The sequence below is a fragment of the Cyclopterus lumpus genome, chromosome 21 (genome assembly GCF_009769545.1).
Source record: "Cyclopterus lumpus isolate fCycLum1 chromosome 21, fCycLum1.pri, whole genome shotgun sequence".
Lineage (NCBI taxonomy): Eukaryota > Metazoa > Chordata > Actinopteri > Perciformes > Cyclopteridae > Cyclopterus > Cyclopterus lumpus.
This window is the reverse complement of record NC_046986.1, coordinates 1,514,681-1,536,018: the sequence shown is the minus strand read 5'-3', so window position 1 is coordinate 1,536,018 and position 21,338 is coordinate 1,514,681. Positions and strand designations below refer to the sequence as shown.

At 49.2% G+C, this 21,338-nt stretch overlaps 1 protein-coding gene across 2 annotated transcripts in view; it reads right to left on the bottom strand.

Moving 5' to 3' along the window:
• enox1 (ecto-NOX disulfide-thiol exchanger 1) overlaps window positions 1–16,860 on the bottom strand; it is a 73,830-nt gene extending 56,970 nt beyond the window's left edge. The window contains exon 1 of one of the 2 annotated variants that reach the window (XM_034562395.1): window positions 16,773–16,860. The gene's annotated coding sequence lies outside the window, so the exon portion shown is untranslated. The remainder of the gene's footprint in view (window positions 1–16,772) is intronic. The other variant, XM_034562396.1, reaches the window with a different exon arrangement.
• Between the last annotated feature and the right edge of the window lie 4,478 nt (window positions 16,861–21,338).

Here is a 21,338-nt window from a genome sequence, read left to right as displayed (position 1 = left end):
AACGTGGAGACACACACACACTAATTATGTGTGTGTGTGTTTCCTCTTCATGGCCCTGAGCTCCGCGTTGTGTTGCTGTTGATCAATCACCGGGGAGGGGGGGGGGGGGGGGGGGCTGTACTCACATCCCCCTATTGGCACCAACCGTGTTCCCCCAAGCCCTCATATAAATCACTGGTAATGACACCGGGAGGAGGAGGGGGGGGGGGGGGGGGGGGTGGGGGGGGCTCTGCATGTTCAGAGAGCTCATGAGAAAATCTTCTTGGAGCTTCTCAGTGTTTTTTATCTCTCTAATTAAAACCTTCATTTAAACATGGACATGATTACAATCACGATCACGATTCCGATCATGATTGTGACATGATTCCGACATAATTACGATCACGATGATTACGATCATGATTACGATCACGATTACGATGATTACGATCATGATTGCGATCACAGTGATTACGATCATGATTGCGACATGATTACGATCATGATTACGATCATGATTGCGACATGATTACGACATAATTACGATTGCGATGATTACGATCATGATTACGATCACGACCGTGATTACAATCACGATCACGATTCCGATCATGATTGCGACATGATTACGACATAATTACGATCACGATGATTACGATCATGATTACGATCACGATTACGACCGTGATTACGATCACGATTACGATGATTACGATCATGATTGCGATCACAGTGATTACGTTCATGATTACGATCATGATTGCGACATGATTATGACATAATTACGATTGCGATGATTACGATCATGATTACAATCACAATGATACCGATCACGTGATTACGATCATGATTACGACATGATTATGATCATTATTACGATCATAATGATTACGATTATGATCATGATTACGACCATGATTACGACCATGATTACGATCACAATGATTATGATTATGATCATGATTATGATCATGATTACGACCATGATTACGATCATGATTCTGACATAATTCCGATCACGATGATTCCGATCATGATTACGATCACGGTGATTCCGATCACGATTGCGACATGATTCCGATCATGATCATTATTACGATCACAATGATTACGATCATGATTCCGACATAATTCCGATCACGATGATTACGATCATGATTACGATCACAATTGCGACATGATTACGATCATGATTATGGTCATTATTACGATCACGATGATTAGGATCACGGTGATTACGATCATGATTACGATCACGGTGATTACGATCACGATTGCGACATGATTACGATCATGATTATGGTCATTATTACGATCACGATGATTACGATCACGATGATTACGATCATGATTACGATCACGGTGATTACGATCACGATTGCGACATGATTACGATCATGATTATGGTCATTATTACGATCACGATGATTAGGATCACGATGATTACGATCATGATTACGATCACAGTGATTACGATCATGATTGCGACATGATTACGACATAATTACGATCGCAATGATTACGATCATGATTACAATCACGGTGATTACGATCACGTGATTACGATCACGTGATTACGATCATGATTCCGACATAATCCCGATTACGATCATGATTACGATCACGGTGATTACGATCATGATTACGACATGATTATGATCATTATTACGATCACAATGATTATGATCATGATTACGAACATAATTCCGATCACGATGATTCCGATCATGATTACGATCACGGTGATTACGATCATGATTGCGACATGATTACGATCATGATTATGGTCATTATTACGATCACGATGATTAGGATCACGGTGATTACGATGATTAAGAAAATAAAAATAAAGTAAAATAAAGAAGAAAATGTTTGTGAAATAAATAAATATGAGAACACATTTCTAGAACATTCCAAAGTGGGGATTTGTCCAAGTGAGTTCCACTGAGGGGTGAAAACACCGGTTCCTGTTCTGCAGCAGAGACCAGCGGTCCGGTTCCAGCAGGAAATGGCTCCAACGGGACTTTTCCTCCAGCGGAACGAGGACGGACGCACACGGAGATTGGATGTGATGTTTCCAGAGAGGCTGGTTTGCTCAGTAAGTGGAAACCCAACCGACCGCTCGCGGCTCATGTGGAGTTGTAGTGGATTTTATATATACTTGCACATGTAGATAAGAAAGTTTGTTTTAAATTAATACACAAAGAAAGTTATGATAATTAATTTGGGATATTATGAGGAATATTCTGGAGGAATGTATTATGAAACATAAGAGAGGATCACTGTTTTATTATTCTGTTTTAATGACAAATGTAATGATTTGTATGATGCATGAGAATGAATGAATGTTTTATTGTTTAGACAATAGTTAAAATGGATGCCGATTGAAACCTGATATGTTGCCTTTATTCTGAAGGCAGGATAGTGGGTTTTATTCTGACGGGGAACTTCCGGTCTCTGACCGGATGTGTGCACTTTGACCCCGCCTGTTTACCAATTAGCTTAGCGAACAGAACGGCGTCATCCTTTGAACTGACCAATGGAACTAACCTTTAGGTGTGAATTCATTTGCATGACCATACTAAAGACCGAGCATTTGTTCTGGAGACATAGTTCTACTGGTCTGGAAACATGGTTCTACTGGTCTGGAGACATGGTTCTACTGGTCTGGAGACATGGTTCTACTGGTCTGGAAACATGGTTCTACTGGTCTGGAGACATGGTTCTACTGGTCTGGAGACATGGTTCTACTGGTCTGGAAACATGGTTCTACTGGTCTGGAGACATGGTTCTACTGGTCTGGAAACATGGTTCTACTGGTCTGGAGACTCAGACAGCCCCGGTCTGGTGCTCCCTCTTCATTACAACAGTTCCTCTGATTTCTGACAACACGTTACTTGTACTTGTTAATTTCTAGACAACTAAACTACTAGTTAGGTTTAAACCAATCAGTTTGGTTTAACAACTAAACTACTAGCTTCTGACATAAGGCTCAGAATGTGCGGCCTTCTGTGGTTTTATTAAACTCGTTAACTCTGATATCTGATAACTCTGAAGAGGAGCGTTTGAAGAATCTGACGTAAAGATGAGAATGTTCCTGAATGAGGTGGGAGGATTGTTGACTCGTATTTACTTGAACAGGAACATCACGAGGGAGCCGGGGTGGACGCCACGGTGCTCCACATCCTGACATTAGACATCTGAGACGTGTTTCATACGTCACTCCCTGCTCTGACCAGACGGATTATAAAGCGGCCATGTTCTCTGCGTGAGGCAGCGTCGACTCCCATCGCGGCTCGCTCCCCCTCACGCTCATGAATCACACGGGGAAATATTCTCATGTCCCACTCAAATTCAATCCTGGAATAAGCCATCACGCAATTTATTACTCTCCATGACACCCAGCTGATTATAACGGAGAGCTGCGATGGAAACATTCCTGAATGAGAACAAAGGGATTACACACACACACACACACACACACACACACACACACACGCACACACACACACACGTCCAGGGAGACTCCCTCCAATAAAGAGGATTATAGATTTTGCTCTGTGCACCCGAGTGTTTCCAATGAAATCACAGCCTCCTCCTGCACAAGTCATTAAAATTTAAACCATCCCCCTTTTAGCTGAATATCACTGTACTGCTCCGCATGCATTAGTGTGTGTGTGTGTGTGTGTGTGTGTGAGAGAGAGAGAGAGAGAGAGAGAGAGAGAGAGAGAGAGAGAGAAAGAGAGAGAGAGAGAGAGTGAGTGTGTGTGGGTGAGTGTGTCTGCATGCAAGGGTGTGAGAAAATTAGAAAGGAAGATAAGAGGAAGTGTGAGAGAGAATGTGTTTCTACCCTCTGCAGCCCTGAAGGCTCAGAGAGAGAGACACACACACACACACACACACACGCACACACACACACACACACACACACACACTCACGCACAACCCTAAAATGGGGAGGAAAAGGAGGCAGTGAGATGAATGTTAAATTTAAGTTTTTTCCTCCGAGCTGATGGTGCAGACAGGAAATACATATTTATGTTGAGGCAGCACCTCGACAGGAGGACACACACACACACACACACACACACACACACACACACACACACACACACACACACACACGTTATTCCAGATGATTACACACACGATGAGAAGCTTCAGGTAGAGTCTAAAGTTTTAACTCACAAAATTGTCAATCTAGTTTCACACCGACTCAGTTCTCGTCTTCTCATCCTCTCGTCCCCTCATCTTCTCTGTCTTCGTCCTCTCATCCTCTCGTCCTCTCGTCCCCTCATCTTCGTCCTCTCGTCCTCTCGTTTTCTCGTCCTCTCATCCTCTCGTCCTCTCGTCCCCTCATCTTCGTCCTCTCGTCCTCTCGTCTTCGTCCTCTCGTCTTCTCGTCCTCTCGTCCTCTCGTCTTCTCGTCCTCTCGTCCTCTCGTTCTCTCGTCTTCTCATCCTCTCGTCCTCTCATCCTCTCGTCCTCTCGTCCCCTCATCTTCTCTTTCTTCGTCCTCTCGTCCCCTCATCTTCTCTTTCTTCGTCCTCTCATCCTCTCGTCCTCTCGTCCTCTCGTCCCCTTATCTTCTCTGTCTTCGTCCTCTCGTTCTCTCGTCTTCTCGTCTTCTCATCCTCTCGTCCTCTCATCTTCTCATCCTCTCGTCCCCTCATTTTCTCTGTCTTCGTCCTCTCATCCTCTCGTCCTCTCGTCCTCTCATCCTCTTGTCCTCTCATCCTCTCGTCTTCTCATCCTCTCGTCTTCTCATCCTCTCGTCCCCTCATCTTCTCTGTCTTCGTCCTCTCATCCTCTCGTCCCCTCATCTTCTCTGTCTTCGTCCTCTCATCCTCTCGTCCTCTCGTCCCCTCATCTTCGTCCTCTCGTCCTCTCGTTTTCTCGTCCTCTCATCCTCTCGTCCTCTCGTCCTCTCGTCCCCTCATCTTCGTCCTCTCGTCCTCTCGTTTTCTCGTCCTCTCATCCTCTCGTCCTCTCGTCCTCTCGTCCCCTCATCTTCGTCCTCTCGTCCTCTTATCTTCTCTGTCTTCGTCCTCTCGTCTTCTCGTCCTCTCGTCCTCTCGTCCTCTCGTTCTCTCGTCCTCTCATCTTCTCTTTCTTCGTCCTCTCATCCTCTCATCTTCTGTCTTCGTCCTCTCGTCCTCTCGTCCTCTCGTTCTCTCGTCCTCTCATCTTCTCTTTCTTCGTCCTCTCATCCTCTCGTCCTCTCATCTTCTCTGTCTTCGTCCTCTCATCCTCTCGTCCTCTCGTTCTCTCGTCCTCTCATCTTCTCTTTCTTCGTCCTCTCATCCTCTCATCTTATCTGTCTTCGTCCTCTCGTCCTCTCGTCCTCTCGTTCTCTCGTCCTCTCATCCTCTCATCTTCTCTTTCTTCGTCCTCTCATCCTCTCGTCCTCTCGTTCTCTCGTCCTCTCATCTTCTCTTTCTTCGTCCTCTCATCCTCTCATCTTCTCTGTCTTCGTCCTCTCGTCCTCTCGTCCTCTCGTTCTCTCGTCCTCTCATCCTCTCATCTTCTCTGTCTTCGTCCTCTCATCCTCTCGTCCTCTCGTTCTCTCGTCCTCTCATCTTCTCGTCCTCTCGTCCCCTCATCTTCTCTGTATTCGTCCTCTCGTCTTCTCGTCCTCTCGTCCTCTCATCTTCTCTTTCTTCGTCCTCTCGTCCTCTCGTCCCCTTATCTTCTCTGTCTTCGTCCTCTCGTCCTCTCGTTCTCTCGTCTTCTCGTCCTCTCATCTTCTCATCCTCTCGTCCCCTCATTTTCTCTGTCTTCGTCCTCTCATCCTCTCGTCCTCTCATCCTCTTGTCCTCTCATCCTCTCGTCCTCTCGTCCCCTCATTTTCTCTGTCTTCGTCCTCTCATCCTCTCATCCTCTCGTCCTCTCATCTTCTCATCCTCTCGTCCCCTCATTTTCTCTGTCTTCGTCCTCTCATCCTCTCGTCCTCTCATCCTCTTGTCCTCTCATCCTCTCGTCCTCTCATCCTCTCGTCCTCTCATCCTCTCGTCCCCTCATCTTCTCTGTCTTCGTCCTCTCATCCTCTCGTCCTCTCGTCCCCTCATCTTCGTCCTCTCGTCCTCTCGTTTTCTCGTCCTCTCGTCTTCTCGTCCTCTCGTCCCCTCATCTTCGTCCTCTCGTCCTCTCGTCCCCTCATTTTCTCTGTCTTCGTCCTCTCGTCTTCTCGTCTTCTCTACCTCTCATCTTCTCATCCTCTTATCCTCTCATCCTCTCATCCTCTCATCCTCTCGTCTTCTCATCCCCTCATCTTCTCTGTCTTCGTCCTCTCATCCTCTCGTCCCCTCATCTTCGTCCTCTCGTCCTCTCGTTTTCTCGTCCTCTCGTCTTCTCGTCCTCTCATCCCCTCATCTTCGTCCTCTCGTCCTCTCGTCTTCGTCCTCTCGTCCTCTCGTCTTCGTCCTCTCGTCTTCTCTTCTTCTCGTCCTCTCGTCTTCTCATCCTCTCATCTTCTCTTTCTTCGTCCTCTCATCCTCTCGTCCCCTCATCTTCTCTGTCTTCGTCCTCTCATCCTCTCGTCCTCTCGTCCTCTCGTCCCCTCATCTTCGTCCTCTCGTCCTCTTATCTTCTCTGTCTTCGTCCTCTCGTCCTCTCGTCCTCTCGTTCTCTCGTCCTCTCATCTTCTCATCCTCTCGTCCCCTCATTTTCTCTGTCTTCGTCCTCTCGTCCTCTCGTTCTCTCGTCCTCTCGTCCTCTCGTTCTCTCGTCCTCTCATCTTCTCATCCTCTCGTCCCCTCATTTTCTCTGTCTTCGTCCTCTCATCCTCTCGTCCTCTCATCTTCTCTGTCTTCGTCCTCTCATCCTCTCGTCCTCTCGTTCTCTCGTCCTCTCATCTTCTCATCCTCTCGTCCCCTCATTTTCTCTGTCTTCGTCCTCTCGTCCTCTCATCCTCTCGTCCCCTCATCTTCTCTGTCTTCGTCCTCTCGTCCTCTCGTCTTCGTCCTCTCGTCCTCTCGTCTTCGTCCTCTCGTCTTCTCGTCTTCTCGTCCTCTCGTCTTCTCATCCTCTCATCTTCTCTTTCTTCGTCCTCTCATCCTCTCGTCCTCTCATCTTCTCTGTCTTCGTCCTCTCATCCTCTCGTCCTCTCGTTCTCTCGTCCTCTCATCTTCTCATCCTCTCGTCCCCTCATTTTCTCTGTCTTCGTCCTCTCGTCCTCTCATCCTCTCGTCCCCTCATCTTCTCTGTCTTCGTCCTCTCATCCTCTCGTCCTCTCGTCCCCTCATCTTCGTCCTCTCGTCCTCTCGTTTTCTCGTCCTCTCGTCTTCGTCCTCTCGTCCTCTCGTCTTCGTCCTCTCGTCCTCTCGTCTTCGTCCTCTCGTCTTCTCGTCCTCTCATCCTCTCGTCCTCTCATCTTCTCTGTCTTCGTCCTCTCGTCTTCTCGTCCTCTCGTTCTCTCGTCTTCTCATCCTCTCGTCCTCTCATCCTCTCGTCCTCTCGTCCCCTCATCTTCTCTTTCTTCGTCCTCTCGTCCCCTCATCTTCTCTTTCTTCGTCCTCTCATCCTCTCGTCCTCTCGTCCTCTCGTCCCCTTATCTTCTCTGTCTTCGTCCTCTCGTTCTCTCGTCTTCTCATCCTCTCGTCCTCTCATCTTCTCATCCTCTCGTCCCCTCATTTTCTCTGTCTTCGTCCTCTCATCCTCTCATCCTCTCGTCCTCTCGTCCTCTCATCCTCTTGTCCTCTCATCCTCTCGTCTTCTCATCCTCTCGTCTTCTCATCCTCTCGTCCCCTCATCTTCTCTGTCTTCGTCCTCTCATCCTCTCGTCCTCTCGTCCCCTCATCTTCGTCCTCTCGTTTTCTCGTCCTCTCGTCTTCTCGTCCCCTCATCTTCGTCCTCTCGTCTTCGTCTTCTCGTCTTCTCGTCCTCCCGTCCTCTCATCCTCTCATCCTCTTGTCCTCTCATCCTCTCGTCTTCTCATCCCCTCATCTTCTCTGACTTCGTCCTCTCATCCTCTCGTCCCCTCATCTTCGTCCTCTCGTTTTCTCGTCCTCTCGTCTTCTCGTCCTCTCGTCCACTCATCTTCGTCCTCTCGTCCTCTCGTCTTCTCGTCTTCGTCCTCTCGTCCTCTCGTCTTCCCGTCCTCTCGTCTTCTCGTCCTCTCGTCCCCTCATCTTCGTCCTCTCGTCCTCTCGTCTTCGTCCTCTCATCTTCTCGTCCTCTCGTCTTCTCGTCTTCTCGTCCTCTCGTCTTCTCGTCCTCTCGTCTTCTCGTCTTCTCGTCCTCTGGTCCTCTCGTCCTCTCATCTTCTCTTTCTTCGTCCTCTCATCCTCTCGTCCTCTCGTTCTCTCGTCCTCTCATCTTCTCATCCTCTCGTCCCCTCATTTTCTCTGTCTTCGTCCTCTTGTCCTCTCGTCCCCTCATCTTCTCTGTCTTCGTCCTCTCGTCTTCTCGTCCTCTCGTCCTCTCGTTCTCTCGTCTTCTCGTCTTCTCATCCTCTCGTCCTCTCATCCTCTCGTCCCTTCAACTTCTCTGTCTTCGTCCTCTCATCCTCTCGTCCCCTCATCTTCTCTTTCTTCGTCCTCTCATCCTCTCGTCCCCTTATCTTCTCTGTCTTCGTCCTCTCGTCCTCTCGTTCTCTCGTCTTCTCGTCTTCTCATCCTCTCGTCCTCTCATCTTCTCATCCTCTCGTCCCCTCATTTTCTCTGTCTTCGTCCTCTCATCCTCTCATCCTCTCGTCCTCTCGTCCTCTCATCCTCTTGTCCTCTCATCCTCTCGTCCTCTCATCCTCTCGTCCTCTCATCCTCTCGTCCCCTCATCTTCTCTTTCTTCGTCCTCTCATCCTCTCGTCCTCTCGTCCCCTTATCTTCTCTGTCTTCGTCCTCTCGTCCTCTCATTCTCTCGTCTTCTCGTCTTCTCATCCTCTCGTCCCCTCATCTTCTCTGTCTTCGTCCTCTCATCCTCTCGTCCTCTCGTCCCCTCATCTTCATCCTCTCGTCCTCTCGTTTTCTCGTCCTCTCGTCTTCTCGTATTCTCGTCCTCTCGTCCCCTCATCTTCGTCCTCTCGTCCTCTCGTCTTCGTCCTCTCGTCCTCTCGTCTTCGTCCTCTCGTCCTCTCATCCTCTCGTCTTCTCATCCCCTCATCTTCTCTGTCTTCGTCCTCTCATCCTCTCGTCCTCTCATCTTCGTCCTCTCGTCCTCTCGTCCTCTCGTTTTCTCGTCCTCTCGTCTTCTCGTCCCCTCATCTTCGTCCTCTCGTCCTCTCATCCTCTCGTCTTCGTCCTCTCGTCTTCTCGTCCTCTCGTCCTCTCGTCCTCTCGTCTTCTCGTCCTCTCGTCTTCGTCCTCTCGTCCTCTCATCCTCATCCTCTCATCTTCTCATCCCCTCACCATATTGGGGGTGTTGTGATTGCCTCTAAATGGCTCTCAACATGGCGACGCCTGAGCCAGTTGTTAAACAGTAGCAGCAGCTAACAGTACAGCTAAAAGTAGAAAGGTACTAATAGAACACAGTAGAAACTCTGAATGGGAGATAAGCAACGAGCTGAAAGTCACTATAGAGAATCAGCTGATCAATAACGACCAGAGACAGAATAAAGACAGGAAGTGAAGCGTCCTCGAGATAAAAGGATCAGCTGACGGGTCGCTGGTCAAACACAGGACACGACCTACAAAGCGTCAGCATTAAAGTACGTGAAACAGTATTTGCTCCAGTACACGATGAACACTGAACTGCTGTTTACGCGTTTACATGAGCACCAAGCCCGCTGGTCACATGACCCAGCTAACCTTTGTGCACTGGTCACATGACCCAGCTAACCTTTGTGCACTGGTCACATGACCCAGCTAACCTTTGTGTTCGCTTCCCATCGCCGAGAGCTCCTCAGCTTAAAGGTTGAGAGATGAGCTGAGACACACACACACACACACACAAACACAAACACACAAACACTTCCTGCTCCGCTCAAAACTATGCAAACAAAAACTCATGAATATTTAATGAGCAGGAGGAAGAGAAACAGGAAGAGCTTTTGTCTTTAAACAGACCGGATCAGTGAGGAAGAGGAGACGACTTCCTCCAGAGCCACAAAGTACTAATACTACACTGTACTTTAGAGTATGCTTTAGGGCGGGGCTACAAGGTGATTGACAGGTTGACACCAGAGACGTATACGGCGTCTCTACGTCACTCCTCCTCAGTCCATATATGGTCACTTCCTGTTCATTGGTTGCAAAAAAAACAAGATGGCGACGGCCAAAATGACGAACTCAAGGCTTCAAATTGTCCACAAACCAACGAGAAACGCCACCATGACGAAGTGTAGTGTGGGCGTGGCATCTCAGACAGATGCACTCTGGGAGGTGTAGTGTGGGCGTGGCATCTCAGACAGATGCACTCTGGGAGGTGTAGTGTGGTTGACATGTGGCTGCAGGAGACAGGAAGCTGTCCAACAGAACTCATCGGAGGAACCGTCGGAGCAGAAGACGACGCTCGGAGAGCCATTACTGTCACACACACACACACACACACTAAGAGCCATTACTGTCACACACACACACACACACACTAAGAGCCATTACTGTCACACACACACACACACACACTAAGAGCCATTACTGTCACACACACACACACACACACACGCACACACTAAGAGCCATTACTGTCACACACACGCACACACACACAGAGCCATTACTGTCACACACACATACACAATGAACATCATGCTGTATTGAAGAAGACCAAATACTATGGACATTTCACTGAGTGTGTATTTTAAACGGTCCAGAGCATAGACTGTATATAAGAAGTGGGCGTGGTGATGTTGACGTCACGCCATCGGTTTGTGGACTGACGTTATGAGGCCTCGAGTTCGGCCAATAAGCATAGACTTCTATATATATAAAATATAAAAGATCTAATCCAACATCGTGTCGGATGTTTAACCTCCACTTAACCCTGACGTGTGTGTGTTTTTGATAAGCAGAACACACACACACACACACACACAGTATCTTTGGGGCGTGTCTGGTCTCTGCTCGTAGCGTCTCACATGCAAATTTGTTGTTGTTTATTTGGGATATTAAATTAAATATCTTTAGATTTCTAAAGACATTTTACAGACAAAGTGATTGATTGATTAATTAAAGCGACTCTTGGATGAAGACAACGGTCAGTTGCAGCTCTATATTTATATTATATTTAATAAGTAAGTCGGTCAGTCCTACTTCCTGCTGCTCTGCAGTCTTCAGCTCAAAAGATTTACTTGATGCGTCGCCAGTAAAAAGACCCACAACACACACACACACACACACACACACACACACACACACACACACACACACACACACACACACACACACTTGTGCAAATTAGAAAGCACTTCAGTCACAGCAGCGCTTCGCCTCCGGCTGCTCCTCGTCCTCCATCACACTGATGGAGCGTCTCCTTTGATGTGTTGCCAATCTGTGAGCTGATCGCGTGTGTGTGTGTGTGTGTGTGTGTGTGTGTTTCATGGTGATGTAATGATCTGATTAGTCGATCTACAGGAAATGAATCGGTGATTTTAATAATGGTTTTATTGTTTGCAGCGTAAAAACTGTGACGATCTTTTTTTTTTTAGCGTTTATATTATTGGAAATATTTCGTCGTCGTCGATTAATTTCTTGTTGACTAGATTAGTCCATTAATTAGTCAACAAATGTTTTAATGATCGTTAACTGTTTGAAGGTTTTAAGCTGAAACACTAAACGTTTGAGGATTTTATTTCATAATTAAATCTTTGTTTGAACTGAACTCTGATATTTAACCTGAGTGACAATCTGCAGATGAATCCTTCATGAAGTGATGAGCATGAGCACAGAAACACGCTCATCTTCTCTCACTGGAACTACTTTCTGCTCAAGAAATAGTCCCGCTGAGTTAGATTCATAGAACCACAATAACACCAAATCACACGTATGCTAGCAGCTCGTTTCCCTTCGCGAGGTCATTGCGCAACAACACGGCGAAACTGAACCGAACTTATAACGGACGGCGCAGAACTCTGGAGAACATCGTTCGGTCGTCGTGTTCAACCTCAATTTGAGATATCGTCCACAATCACAAAGACAACAACAAACAGAGTGAGTGTTGCGTTGTGTCCTTTAACCCCCTCAAACTCTTCTCGGTCCTCAGACGGTGGTGTGTCCCCACAACGTGATAAAAGCCAGAAACACACACACACACACTCCTACAGGGATGCTTTGCTCCCACCGTATCTCACAATACCACCAACAATTAGCACCGGGTCAGTTAACGTGTGGCTCGCCGGCTTCGGAGGGGAAACACGCGGCGAGGACGGTAATCGCATTACGGACGGACGCGCCGCTTCCTGCCCGGCGGCGTGAAGAGCTGCAGGGAAACAAAGCCGGCAGCAGCTCGGTGTCTGAATAATGGAGGCTGTTGTGTTGGGTTCCCCTCCGAGACGAGGAAAGGTCACAGACGACGTAACACCCTCGACGCGGAGGCCGGCCTCAACGGCGGTGGGCGGCGAGGAGAGAGGAGAGAGGAGAGAGGAGAGGAGAGAGGAGAGGAGAGAGGAGAGGAGAGGAGAGAGAGGAGAGAGGACAGAGGAGAGAGAGGAGAGAGGAGAGAGGAGAGGAGAGAGAGGAGAGAGGAGAGAGGAGAGAGAGGAGAGAGGAGAGAGGAGAGAGAGGAGAGAGGAGAGGAGAGAGAGGAGAGAGGAGAGAGGAGAGGAGAGAGAGGGAGGAGAGAGGAGAGAGGAGAGAGGAGAGAGGAGAGAGGAGAGAGGAGAGGAGAGAGAGGAGAGAGGAGAGAGGAGAGAGGAGAGAGAGGAGAGAGGAGAGAGAGGAGAGAGAGGAGAGAGGAGAGAGGAGAGAGGAGAGAGGAGAGAGGAGAGAGGAGAGAGAGGAGAGAGGAGAGAGGAGAGAGGAGAGGAGAGAGAGGAGAGAGGAGAGAGGAGAGAGGAGAGAGGAGAGAGAGGAGAGAGGAGAGAGGAGAGAGGAGAGAGGAGAGAGGAGAGGAGAGAGAGGAGAGAGGAGAGAGGAGAGAGGAGAGAGGAGAGAGGAGAGAGGTGTCAGATTGCTGTGACATGCAGCAGCTCATGAAGCCAGCGGTTTGCCTCCAGACAACATGGTGATGGTATCTGTGTTTCCACTGACTGACACCAGAGTCTACTACTACTCGTACTACTACTAATACTAGTACTAATACATTTTACGACCATTATCCATCCATCCATCCATTTTCAATACCGCTTATCCTCATTAGGGGGCGCTGGAGCCTATCCCAGCTGACATAGGGCGAAGGCAGGGGACACCCTGGACAGGCCGCCAGTCCATCGAGGGCACATGTAGGGACATACAACCATTCACTCTCACATTCACACCTATGGGACATTTAGAGACATTTTACGACCATTATTTCAAACATAATCTATAAAACTAGAAAAGTTCAGAGTCTCTCCTCGGGAACAAAGAGGAGCTGTAGCTTTGCTCACAGCCAACGACCCGTCTAGTTATTTAATCATCGAGACCAGACCAAACTTTTTCTTTCCTTTTTTTTTTTATCCGCAACAATAAACAAAAAAAAACGTCGGCTGGAGAAAAGCCTTCAGCTCCTTTTGAGCTGCTACCGGCCCTTTAAGAAGAAGGGAGGAGGAGTCAGCAGCCAACAACGGTAGAAAACCGTTAATTAAAAATTGTTTTTTAAGAAGTGAGCAGACAGACAGACAGACAGACAGACAGGCAGGCAGGCAGGCAGGCAGACAGACAGGCAGGCAGACAGACAGGCAGGCAGGCAGACAGACAGACAGACAGACAGAGAGACAGGCAGGCAGACAGACAGGCAGGCAGACAGACAGGCAGACAGACAGACAGACAGACAGACAGACAGACAGGCAGGCAGACAGACAGGCAGGCAGACAGGCAGACAGACAGACAGACAGACAGGCAGGCAGGCAGACAGACAGACAGGCAGACAGACAGACAGGCAGGCAGACAGACAGGCAGACAGACAGACAGACAGACAGACAGACAGGCAGACAGACAGGCAGACAGACAGACAGGCAGGCAGGCAGACAGACAGACAGACAGACAGGCAGGCAGGCAGACAGACAGACAGGCAGGCAGACAGACAGGCAGGCAGACAGACAGGCAGACAGACAGACAGACAGACAGGCAGGCAGACAGACAGGCAGGCAGACAGACAGGCAGACAGACAGACAGACAGACAGGCAGGCAGACAGACAGGCAGACAGACAGACAGGCAGGCAGACAGACAGGCAGACAGATGATCTCCTCACACAGATGACAAACTGAATATGTTGGTGTTTCAACTGGCATCTGAGGAATTATGATCTTAATACACACAAAGAGATGAATAATAATCAATAACTAATCAATAATAAAATTAATCTTCGGTTGAGACACATTGTTAACTAACTAAAAGATGATTAATCCTGTAAATACTGAATATTCATCCAAATATTGTTACGATCAAAGGATCAATAAAGTGATCAGATGATCGATCGATGTTCTGATATTTTGAAAGACATTTTATTGACGATTCATCGAGAAAATATCCATCAGATTGATTGATAATGAAAATAATCAAAAAACCCGAGACAGCTGATAAATAAAGAATAAAGAATTATATTAAATATAAAGAATAAACAATTATATTAAATAAATCTAAATTGTGTTGTTGGTGTAAAGTAAACTAATTATGTCAGCGTTGACGCATTTTGAGTTTAATGAAGTGAGTTTTATCTGCAGCAGGTTGTTGTTGTTGTTGTTGTTGTTGTTGTTGTTGTTGTTGAAGCAGCAGGTGAATATCACAGAGCCTCGTGATGCTGAAGGGTCGTCATGGTGAGAAGATTAGAGACGAGGAAAGTGAGACACTGTCCCCTCCTTCCTCTCCTTCCTCTCTGTCTCCTCTGTCCTCTCCCTCCTCTCTGTCTCCTCTGTCTTCTCCTTCCTCTCTGTCTCCTCTGTCCTCTCCTTCCTCTCTGTCTCCTCTGTCCTCTCCTTCCTCTCTGTCTCCTCTGTCTTCTCCTTCCTCTCTGTCTCCTCTGTCTTCTCCTTCCTCTCTGTCTCCTCTGTCCTCTCCTTCCTCTCTGTCTCCTCTGTCCTCTCCTTCCTCTCTGTCTCCTCTGTCCTCTCCTTCCTCTCTGTCTCCTCTGTCTTCTCCTTCCTCTCTGTCTCCTGTCTCCTCTGTCCTCTCCTTCCTCTCTGTCTCCTGTCTCCTCTGTCCTATCCTTCCTCTCTGTCTCCTCTGTCTTCTCCTTCCTCTCTGTCTCCTGTCTCCTCTGTCCTCTCCTTCCTCTCTGTCTCCTGTCTCCTCTGTCCTATCCTTCCTCTCTGTCTCCTCTGTCTTCTCCTTCCTCTCTGTCTCCTGTCTCCTCTGTCCTCTCCTTCCTCTCTGTCTCCTGTCTCCTCTGTCCTATCCTTCCTCTCTGTCTCCTCTGTCCTCTCCCTCCTCTCTGTCTCCTGTCTCCTCTGTCCTCTCCTTCCTCTCTGTCTCCTCTGTCCTCTCCTTCCTCTCTGTCTCCTCTGTCCTCTCCTTCCTCTCTGTCTCCTGTCTCCTCTGTCCTATCCTTCCTCTCTGTCTCCTCCTTCCTCTCTGTCTCCTCTGTCCTCTCCCTCCTGTCTGTCTCCTCTGTCCTCTCCTTCCTCTCTGTCTCCTGTCTCCTCTGTCCTATCCCTCCTCTCTGTCTCCTCTGTCCTCTCCCTCCTGTCTGTCTCCTCTGTCCTCTCCTTCCTGTCTGTCTCCTCTGTCCTCTCCCTCCTCTCTGTCTCCTCTCCTCTGTCCTCTCCTTCCTCTCTGTCTCCTCTGTCCTCTCCTTCCTGTCTGTCTCCTCTGTCCTCTCCTTTCTCTCTGTCTCCTCTGTCCTCTCCCTCCTCTCTGTCTCCTCTCCTCTGTCCTCTCCTTCCTCTCTGTCTCCTCTGTCCTCTCCTTCCTGTCTGTCTCCTCTGTCCTCTCCTTCCTCTCTGTCTCCTCTGTCCTCTCCCTCCTCTCTGTCTCCTCTCCTCTGTCCTCTCCTTCCTCTCTGTCTCCTCTGTCCTCTCCCTCCTCTCTGTCTCCTCTCCTCTGTCCTCTCCTTCCTCTCTGTCTCCTCTGTCCTCTCCCTCCTCTTTGTCTCCTGTCTCCTCTGTCCTCTCCTTCCTCTCTGTCTCCTCTGTCCTATCCTTCCTCTCTGTCTCCTCCTTCCTCTCTGTCTCCTCTGTCCTCTCCCTCCTCTCTGTCTCCTCTCCTCTGTCCTCTCCTTCCTGTCTGTCTCCTCTGTCCTCTCCTTCCTGTCTGTCTCCTATCCTTCCTCTCTGTCTCCTCTGTCCTCTCCCTCCTCTCTGTCTCCTCTCCTCTGTCCTCTACTTCCTCTCTGTCTCCTCTGTCCTCTCCTTCCTGTCTGTCTCCTCTCCTTCCTCTCTGTCCTCTCCCTCCTCTCTGTCTCCTCTCCTCTGTCCTCTCCCTCCTCTCTGTCTCCTCTCCTCTGTCCTCTCCCTCCTCTCTGTCTCCTCTGTCCTCTCCCTCCTCTCTGTCTCCTCTCCTCTGTCTTCTCCTTCCTCTCTGTCTCCTCTGTCCTCTCCTTCCTCTCTGTCTCCTCTGTCCTCTCCTTCCTCTCTGTCTCCTCTGTCCTCTCCTTCCTCTCCTTTTCTCTTTAAGTGTCCTCATCTTCAGCATCTTTTTTTTAACACAATCAAGCTTTAAAAAAAACACACACACCGTTTGTTAAAGAACTGCTCGTGCACGAGGCGCGTGTGACGGAGCGGGCTTCCCGTTACCGGGAGCAGTTGACGGTAAACCGAGCCGCGGGCAGACGGAGCTCTTCTTACCGGTTCCGGAGCTGAAGCAGCGGACGTCTCCGCGAGTGAATCCCGGTGCGTCCTCTCCCTCTCACGCGCTCCGGAGCTGCCTAGGACTGAACGGAACGGGGGCGCGCGTGCCCGAGAAAGCGCCGTGCACGACGGTCCGGGTCTGGTCTCCGTCAGCGGGTACCAACTGACCGCAGATCAATAAATAATAAATAATAAATAATAATACGAGTCATCACAAACAAACACGTCTCTTCTCAGTAAACAGCGCACCGATAAGAGAGACTGTCTCTTTAAATATGCAAATGAGCTGATCGATATGAACAGTGTTCATTATGGATGACATATTCTCTTGTTTTCTAGTATTAATATCAATAATTCTGAAGTATGGAAGACCACATATGACATTTATATGAATAAATAAATAAATGAAACAATAAGTCAATAAATAAATAAATTCTTAATCATCAAATAAAGCTGCAGGTTAATTTTTTATGAATAAACATGTCTTCAATATTATTCTGATAATAATGATTTATGTATTTATTATAACTCCGTACAGCTGAACATAAAGATTAATAAATAACAGAAAATAGTATATTTACTCACTTTAAATATTATGTCGTATAAATATAAATATAAATATCAACAAATCAATAAATCTGAAGTATGTAAGAACAAAGCTGACATTAATATTAATAAATCAGTGAATCAATCAATCAAGAAATGAAACAATAAATAAATAAATCCTCATTCATCAAATAAATGTGCAGGTTCATTTTTAAATAGATAAATATGCGTTTAATATTATTCTGATAATAATGACTCATGTATTTATTATTACGTAACCTTTAGTAAATAAAGATTAATAAATAACCTAAAATATTATATTTATTCACTAAATATTCTAAAAGAATGTCCCGAGGGAGGCTGGGGACATGGAATCCGAGTGGACCTTGTTCAAAGCCTCTATTGTGGACGCGGCTGCTCGGGGCTGTGGCCGGAAGGTCATCGGTGCCTGTCGTGGCGGCAACCCGAGAACCCGGTGGTGGACACCGGGGGTGAGGGAAGCCGTCAAACTCAAGAAGGAGTCCTTTCGGGCCTGCCTGGCCCAGGGGTCTCCTGAAGCAGCTGACGGGTACCGGCGGGCCAGAAGGGCTGCAGCGACGATGGTCGCGGAGGCTAAAACTCGGGCATGGGAGGAGTTCGGGGAGGCCACGGAGAAGGACTTTCAGTTGGCTTCAAGGAAGTTCTGGCAAACCATCCGACGGCTCAGGAAGGGAAAGCAGGGTCTATCCCAGGCTGTTCTTAGCAGGGGGGGGAACTGCTGACCCGCACTGGGGACATCGTCGGGCGGTGGAAAGAGCACTTTGAGGAACTCCTAAACCCGGCCAACATGTCCCCCGGAGAGGGGGCAGCGCCGGAAGACTTTGGGGTGGATTCACCCATATCCCTGGCAGAGGTCGCTAAGGTAGTCAAAAGCTCCTTGGTGGCAAGGCGCCAGGGGTGGATGAGATCCGCCCTGAGATGCTGAAAGCGCTGGACATTGTTGGGCTGTCTTGGTTGACACGCCTTTTCAGTGTGGCATGGGGGTCGGGAACAGTGCCCATGGACTGGCAGACCGGGATGGTGGTTCCCATCTTCAAGAAGGGGGACCGGAGAGTGTGCTCGAACTATCGTGGTATCACACTGCTCAGCCTCCCGGGAAAAGCTTATGCCAGGGTGCTAGAGAGGAGGCTACGACCGCTTGTCGAACCTCAGATTCAGGATGAACAGTGCGGATTCCGTCCCGGTCGTGGAACAGTGGACCAGCTCTTTACCCTCGCAAAATTACTGGAGGGGTCCTGGGAGTTTGCCCAACCAGTTTACATGTGCTTTGTAGACCTGGAGAAGGCTTTCGACCGGGTCCCTCGGGGGTTTTTTGTGGGGGGTGCTGCGGGAGTATGGGGTGCCGGACCCGTTGGCACGGGCCATCCGGTCTCTGTACGCCTGCAGTAGGAGCTGTGTTCGTCTCCTCGGTAGTAAGTCAGACACGTTCCCGGTGGGTGTTGGCCTCCGCCAGGGCTGCCCTATATCACCTTCGTTCGTGACCTTCATGGACAGGATATCTAGGCGCAGCCAGGGGGCGGAGAGGATCCGGTTCGGGAGTCTCGGGATCGCCTCTCTGCTGTTTGCGGATGATGTGGTCCTGTTTGCCTCCTCGGACCGTGACCTCCAGCATTCACTGGGGCGTTTTGCAGCCGAGTGCGAAGCGGCAGGGATGAGAGTTAGCACCTCCAAATCTGAGGCCATGGTGCTCTGCCGGAAACCGGCGGATTGCTCCCTCCAGGTGGGGGCAAACTGCCTACCCCAAGCGAAGGAGTTCAAGTATCTCTGGGTCTTGTTCACGAGTGAGGGTAAGGTGGAGCGGGAGATCGACAGGCGGATCGGTGCGGCTGCAGCAGTAAAACAGGCGCTGTACCGGTCCGTCTTAGTGAAGAGGAGCTGAGCCGGAAGGCAAAGCTCTCCATTTACTGGTCGGTCTACGTTCCAACCCTCACCTATGGTCACGAACTCTGGGTCGTGACCGAAAGAACGAGATCTCGGATACAAGCGGCCGAAATGAGCTTCCTCCGTAGGGTGGCCGGGCTCAGCCTTAGAGATAGGGTAAGGAGCTCGGACATCAGGGGGGAGCTCGGAGTCGAGTCGCTGCTCCTTCGTGTCCAAAGGAGTCAGCTGAGGTGGTTCATCTAGTCAGGATGCCTCCTGGACGCCTCCCATTAGAGGTTTTCCGGGCACGTCCAACTGGTAGGAGGCCCCGGGGAAGACCGAGGACACGCTGGAGGGATTATATCTCCCGGCTGGCCTTGGAACGCCTCGGGATCCCCCAGAATGAGCTGGAAAGTGCTGCGGGTGAGAGGGAAGCCTGGGTCGGCCTGCTGAACCTGCTGCCACCGCGACCCGACCCCGGATAAGCGGGTGATAATGGATGGATGGATGGATGGATGGATGGAAATATTCTAAAAGATGGCGTGATAATAAACATATCACACTGTATATTTATTTATTATTTATGTATCAAGGCAGTCTCTAAATACTACAATACCCACAATTCATAGCTGTTAGTTCCAACATTAACACAACCAGAATATTTACAGAAATACCTTTAGTGTGTACTAATACATAGTAAAGTACCAGGCCCCGCCTCCTTCTGTGCCTCAAAGGCCTGGCCTCATTGGTCCCGCCTCTTTCGCGATGCCTCCTGCCTAATGGGCCCTGCCTCTGTGGGCCCTGCCTCCGTGGCCCCGCCTCCTGTCTAATGGGCCCTGCCTCCGTGGCACCGCCTCCTGCCTAATGGAACCTGCCACCGTAGCCCCGCCTCCTGACTAATGGGCCCTGCCTCCGTGGCCCCGCCTCCTGCCTAATGGAACCTGCCTCCGTGGCCCCGCCTCCTGCCTAATGGAACCTGCCTCCGTGGCCCCGCCTCCTGCCTAATGGAACCTGCCTCCGTAGCCCCGCCTCCTGTCTAATGGGCCCTGCCTCCGTGGCCCCGCTTCCTGCCTAATGGAACCTGCCTCCGTAGCTCCGCCTCCTGCCATGGGCCTGCTGATAGGTTAGGGTGAAAGGTTTTTTTTGGGAGTTTTTCCTGATCCGATGTGAGGTCAAAGGTCAGGGATGTCGTATGAGGAGAGTTATATATATATATATATATATATATATATATATATATATATATATATAAAATAAATAAAATATAAGTAATATATATATATATATACACACTTGTATTTTATATCTGATGGATATAAAAACAACAATATGAAGCTTTAGATATAAAAGTCCAGAATCAGCGTCACATGAAACACAAAGAAACTGATTAAATGGTTAGGGAGGAAGGAAGGAAGGAAGGAAGGAAGGGAGGGAGGAAGGGAGGGAGGAAGGAAGGAAGAAAGGAGTTAGGGAGGAAGGAAGGAAGGACGGAAGGGAGGGAGGAGGAAGGGAGGGAGGAAGGAAGGAAGAAAGGAGTTAGGGAGGAAGGAAGGAAGGACGGAAGGGAGGAAGGAAGGAAGGACGGAAGGGAGGGAGGAAGGAAGGAAGGGAGGGAGGGAGGGAGGAAGGGAGGGAGGAAGGAAGGAAAAAAGGAGTTAGGGAGGAAGGAAGGACGGAAGGGAGGAAGGAAGGAAGGGAGGAAGGGAGGAAGGGAGGGAGGGAGGAAGGAAGAAAGGAGGTAGGGAGGAAAGAAGGAGGAAGGGAGGGAGGAAGGAAGAAAGGAGGTAGGGAGGAAGGAAGGAAGGGAGGAAGGGAGGAAGGAAGGAAGAAAGGAGGTAGGGAGGAAGGAAGGAAGAAAGGAGGTAGGGAGGAAGGAAGAAGGGAGGAAGGAAGAAAGGAGGTAGGGAGGAAGGAAGGAATGAAGGAAGAAAGGAGGGAGGGAGGGAGGGATGAAGGAAGAAAGGAGGGAGGGAGGGAGCGAGGGAAGGAGGGAGGAAGGAGGGAGGAAGGAAGAAGGGAGGAAGGAAGAAAGGAGGTAGGGAGGAAGGGATGAAGGAAGAAAGGAGGGAGGGAGGAAGGAAGAAGGGAGGAAGGAAGAAAGGAGGTAGGGAGGAAGGA